Source organism: Nothoprocta perdicaria, unplaced genomic scaffold (assembly GCF_003342845.1).
Source record: "Nothoprocta perdicaria isolate Ctin4 unplaced genomic scaffold, notPer1 scaffold_440, whole genome shotgun sequence".
NCBI classification, from domain to species: Eukaryota; Metazoa; Chordata; class Aves; order Tinamiformes; family Tinamidae; genus Nothoprocta; species Nothoprocta perdicaria.
The window spans coordinates 200,179-206,313 of NW_020455689.1; the positions used below are offsets into that span (position 1 = coordinate 200,179).

Consider the following 6,135-nt stretch of genomic DNA (forward strand, 5'->3'; position numbering starts at 1 on the left):
CACAGGCCCATGTGTCCAAACAATGTCCCCCATGTCCARTGTTGGACACCCCACAGCCCATGCACTACCATGGGAACAGCAGTTCCAGGGGACAGGGCTGTGTGTGTCAGGTGCCCCATCACACTCTAAGTTGGGACTGGACCCAGTGGCACAAGGACASAGAGGACAGTGACACTCTATCTCTTGTTCCTGCATCCCAGAGATTCCCTATCCTGGGCTGCCCACAGCCCCCCATGCCAGCCCCTCTCGCCAGCACTGCAAAAGGGTCCCTGGCCTGGGGCTCCTCTGGCAGCTCCTGCTRCCCCAGGGACACAGCCACCTGCCTTTGGTAGACATGCAGAGAAACACACTTCTTTTCCCAATTTATTCCTCTTTCTAAGAGCACAATTGTTCCTTCCTTCTTCTCCAGAGATATTCCTGCTCCCGAGAGCCCTTCCCCAGGTTGATTCCTCAGGGATGGCCTGTCTGGAAGTTCCTGGAGCCTCCTKGTGCTCCCTGCAGGACCCTGAGATGCTGCTGCTGCTCTGCAGATTGAGTGGGCTGGGGTGCTCTGGTGTCACAGAGTGACTCTGCAGTGGTTGTGGTGGTTGGGGTTGGACACAGACCCAGGTGTACAGACATCAGTGTACCTGGGAACACCATATCAATGGGTTGTGTCTTTGAATGATGCTCTGAGCACTCACAGGACATTTCAAATGGCTCAGACTGTCTTCAGGTGTCCCTAGCTCCAGACCATGGTTTCAGGTACAAGGTATTATGAACGACTCTTGCACCTTCCTTCCCTGTGCCTGCAAGGTCCCCACTGTGGACATCTGCCACCATATGGGAGATAGTGCCAGGTAGATACTACTTGACCATTCATCAGTGTTGAGGGCACTGAGTACACACAACTGAGAACTGAATCCAATCCTTTTTCCCTAACACATCACCCCATGTGCTCATTGCCTTCAGCCCATGAAGAACCCCGGAAAAGCAACAAGCGCCTTTCAGGCTGAAAGTCCTTGAGGATATTCTTGGCACCAGCTTTGGAATATGAGCTCAACTGGCAAGCTGCAGTGAAAACAAACCCTTTTATTAGAGGGTGACTCTAATACTCTGACACTGATAGACACATTTAAAGAAGATATCTGAGTCATAAATATATGGTTGACTTCTCTGGAGAAGTGAGATAAATTCTGAAACTTATTCATAAACCTCACTGCTGCAGCAAGAATGCCCAAATTACGGGAGTCGTCTGAGAGGAATTGGATATTACTTGAGTAGAGGGATGGGTAGCTTATTGCTGCTGAAATATTATGAATTATCTTGTTCAGTGCATCCCTAAATTCCCTGTGCCTCATGCTATAGATGACAGAGTTCACTACTGGAGGCAGAACTGAGTAAAGAACAGCTACAACCAGATCCAGAGCTGTGGTGGAGATGGAGGGGGGCTTCAGGTAGGCAAACACTGCAGTGCTTACAAACAGAGAGAGCATGGCGAGGTGTGTGAGGCACATGGAAAAGGCTTTGTGCCAGTCCTGCTCAGAAGAGTTCCTCTGCACTGCTCTGAAGATCTGAACATAGGACAGCAGAATGAAAACAAAACACCCCCAAATTAAACAAAGAGTAATTACAAAAACCCCAGCTTTTCTGAGGTAGGAGCAGGAGAGCTTGAGGATCTGGGGGATTTCACAGCAGAACTGCACCACCACATTGCCTGGGCAGAGTGGTATGGAAAATGTGTTCCCAGTGTACAAGAGAGCACTGAGAAAACTAGTGGCCCAGGCAGCTGCTGTCACTTTGACACAAGCTCTGTTGCTCATGAGGATCCCATAGTGCAGGGGTCTGCAGATGGCAACATAGCGGTCATAGGCCATGACTGTGAGAAGAGAATACTCTGCTGCCTTGAAAAAGACAAACTGAAAGACCTGTACAACACTTTGCAAGTAGGAAATGGCCATGGTGTTCCAGAGGGAATTGGCCATGGATTTGGGGACAGTGGTGGAGATGGAGCCTGGGTCGACGAAGGAGAGGTTGAGGAGGAAGAAGTACATGGGGGTGTGGAGGCGATGATCACAGGCTACAACTGTGATGATGAGGCCAGGAGAGCGGCTAGACAGATTCCCAGCAAGAGCTGCAGCTCCTGCATGTCCATGAAGGGCAGGAGRAGGAACTCGTTGAGGGAGGTGTCATTGGACCACAGCACTATCCAATGAGGAAAAAGCATCAACAAGTTAGAAAGGGCTTCTCTGAGCAAGACTCATTCTGCTCTTCATAAAACCCCTCACATGGCCTCTCTGTTTTCCCTTGTTCAGCTCCCTTGTCTGACCTCTGGTTTGTGCTGGCTGAGTGTACTCTATGTCTGTGCTTGGGCTCCAGAGCAGTCAGTCCTGCACTTGGGAGTAGTGTAAGTGGAGGTGTCAAATTTCCTCATGTATTTGGTGGGGAGACCATGTCATGGGTACCGTGAACTGAGTGAAGGAGATTTGATCCAGTGACACAGTAGGAATAGTGTCTACTTACTCTTGAGCAAGTGGCACCTCTCGTGACAACTCTGTATAAAAGAGAAGATCCCAAAAAATCTCCCAAAATTGGGAATTTCAGATTGGACATTAGGATGAGGAAATGCCACTTGAAAGCTAATCCTGTGTTGCACCAGGCCAYCCATCAGGAGGCCAGGATCATGCCTTSACTTTGTGTCACAAGGAACAGCCTGTGAGGTTGGAGAGATATCAGGGCAGGGAAGGAGATCCCGAGCGAGAGCCAAGTGAGGGGGCAGGCTGCACGGGCACAGCCGCAGGCAGGAGTCAGCACAGGATAGACTCTGCTGGAAACAGCCAAGGGTACTGCCAAAGCCCAAGCACCCCAAAGGAGGTTGGCATCCTCTTGGCTCTGGTGAATTGGCCACCGACGCCTCATAGGAGACACTAAGGCCTCATTGTTCCCTTGCTCACATACTGGAAGGGATCATATCATTGTTCTGCACTGTGCATTGCGCACCCCAACCCACACACCATCCCCAGGAGGACCTGGGAAACATGTGGAAGAAGGATCTGTCTTCCAAGAAGCTCACTGGCCGAGCTGGGACATTGGGCCTCATAAAACACATGAAGGGTCAACGCAGCATCAGAGCCACCTGCACATTTCCTCTGCCTACCTGTTATCAGTGATTACAGTTTTCTCCTCTAATCAACCCCTAGGGAGTCTTTGTTACTGACAATTATCAGTGGGAACCATTAAGGTTCTACAGAACATGAAGATTGCTTCTGACCTTGAATTCTTGAACGTTTTGTTCAGTCTCTTTGCAGCACCAAATTCACCATGGGGCTCGTTAAAAGGCAAAAAGCTCTGACCAACCTTGTCTCTCCCTGTAATTTTCACCAAGGCTTGCATGGCTAATTGGAGAGGTTTCAGGAGCGTAGCTGAAACGTGGAAACAACCATATTACACAAGAATTTCTGCCTTTACAGGCTTTTATTGTTTTTGCTAATATTTAGCTTTCAGAATAAGTGACAGCAACATCCTCCAATCCGTATTAATCCAGAGTGACTCCCAATGAAGTATGAACATGCAGAAACAGCAGGTCCCAGAGCTCAGGCCCTGTATGGACACTCTTCCCTGCGCCTCCCCAACCTGTTATTTCTCTCCTCAGCCACCTGGGACTTCCAACACTCCTCTTAGAAGCTTCTCTATTCCTCTGAAGGCAGCATCAGAGGGCACAGTTAATTTGCCCAACTCTCAACTGTTTTCCTTAGAGAACTAGTTGAAAGTAGACAGGGATATTTTTATCCGTTGCAAAGAAAGAAAAGTAAAGCATGAAATAGTTCCATAAAAAATAATGACACTCTTTGACTGTGGGCTAAGTCCAAGATGCCAATGCTGAGGTTCACTGGCCGCAAGGGAAAGCTTTCCTGAAAAGACAGAGCAAACTTTAAATGGACTGCAGTGCTGACCAGCACCTGGGGCTTTGAGCAGAAAGAGAGGAACAGGAGGACTCTCAATCCTGCAGCTTGACAATGTCTAGCTAGTGTGCTGCAAAGGAGATGTTAGAAACTGCCCATTTAAGCAAGACATGTGGCAATGGGAAAGCCACAGAGCTCCTGTGCCATCATGTGGGCCATGAAGCTCTCGAGGATCCCAGACCTGCCTCTACTTCTCTACAAAAGTAGGGAAAAACCTTTGGTGCTTTTTCCAGGAGAGGGGAGTTATTTTTTTCCAGAGAGGAGGAAGAGCAGGCGGGTGGGTTGCAGGGATTTTCCTGCTGCCGCTCCTGAGCTCCTGGAGTGCTCTGTGTTTCTAGCTATCAGTATCTCCTGTGGAGCCTTCTGGTAGTTTGGGATGGGATTCCTCCCATCTAATGCCATCTAATGCATTGCAGTGTCTCCACTTATCAATCATGGAGAGAAATTTGCATTTCCAGGACATTGGACTAATCGTGAGGATCAAACTTGGATGTGATGTTCCCCTGCTGTCCATAGGCAGCGGGGGCAGTGAATGTCTCATGAGGAGAGGTCCCATTGTGATTGTCCCCATCCCCTCAGAGGAATCCCATGCCAGTCACAGGGAAGACTCACCTGGCAGGAGCCAACCCAGTCSTCCACCTCTGCCCCATGTGTCCAATGGCTCCAAGAAGCCCTGGGAGGAAGGGTCTGTGTTGCCAGAGGCCAGTGCGCTGCTGAGCCAAGCATGCTGAGAACGTGGATAACCAAGCAAAGGCAGCGCAGGACAAATAGCTCTGATGGCAGTGTCACGGTGTGGTTGGGATGGGAAGGGACCTGCAGGGATGGTCCTGTATGTTGGCCCTGCTGAGGCAGGGACACATGGGGTCCATGGGCAGGGATTGCAGCCCAATCTCCACACATTCCAGTCCCTCCTGCACGTAAAGAGCAGCTCCAGCAGGTTGCCAGCCTGGCCTGGCCTTCCTGAAAAGCACGAAGCCCCCACGGGCTGGTTGGAGACGTGAGAGCCATCCCAGCGAGTATCAGGAATCATGGTGGGATCGTGGCCCTTCTAGTTCTTGCAGTGGGGAGACTGCAGCAGGGAGGGGATCCCACTTGTTACAGGGGGTTGTGTGGGATAGGGAGTTCTTGGAGGGGCACTGGGGGGTTCATGGTTATTGCACTGGGGGGAGAGGRGGGGCACCGGGATGCTTGGGGTTGTTGCTCCAGGGGAGGCTGCGCAGGGGGGCTGCACGGGGAGTTCCCAGGGGGTGGTGCCGGGTGCTGCTGCCGCCCCTGCAGTGGGTTCGTGTCTGGTGCCTGCTCATGGTGGGTGGCACGTGGCGAGGGGCCAGGGGGGTCCCAGCCATCGTGGGGAGCTGCATTTGSGGACAGCACGAGCGACATCGCTCCCTCATCCCCGTGCRCAGCAGGCGRAGGTGCCACCAGAGGCTGCAGGGTCCTGGGCTGCTCCCGCGATGAGAGTGACACGGCTGCGAGTGTGTCGTGGATGGCACCGACGTCCCCATCRTAAATGGCACCAATGTCCCTGTCATGGATGGCACCGACATCACCATTATGGATGGCATAAACCATTACCTGCGTGTGGTCTGTGACTGTGGTGTCCTTTTTGCAGGCACATCACTCTTGGTGCCTCAGGAGTCAAGGTCCTGTGATTTTTGGAGAGTGATGAGCAGAACTGCAGGTCAGCAGAGGAATGATGCCTCTTCCCAGACAAGAACTGAGCAGCATTGTTACGCTTTTTGTCTTGGAGTCTTGGAGGATTAGGCTTTAGGGTTAGGGTCAGGTTAGGGTTTAGGTTAGACTTATACTGATTTTTGTTTGATTGATTCATCTTTGGTTATTTTGGGGTGTTCCTCATCATGGCCATACCGTTTTCAGTAGTAAATGCTGGCAGCAGGTGGTTCTAATAGTAGGRGTGATGCCTGGCTTTGGAGAGCAGTTGTGTGTTGGCTGCTTTTGTTATTGAATGTATCTGCATGGAGCTGGGTCCTGGAGCTGGGTTTTCTAGGCAGGACGGTTTTTGGAGGTGCTCAGTGAGCCTGTTAGCAGGTGCTCTTTGCAAATCTGGTGGTGTCTGCCCATTAAAGCAGGAAGCTAGAGTGTGTGTTGGTGGCTGGGATACTTGTGTGGATGGATGTTGCAGGTTGTTTTTCTCGAACATGTCTAACCTTCTATGCATTTTTTTTCTTTTCCA

General features: G+C 50.9%; 1 pseudogene; it reads right to left on the minus strand.

The window, feature by feature from the left end:
* LOC112953390 overlaps positions 1-6,135 on the minus strand; it is a 9,193-nt pseudogene that overhangs the window by 2,474 nt on the left and 584 nt on the right.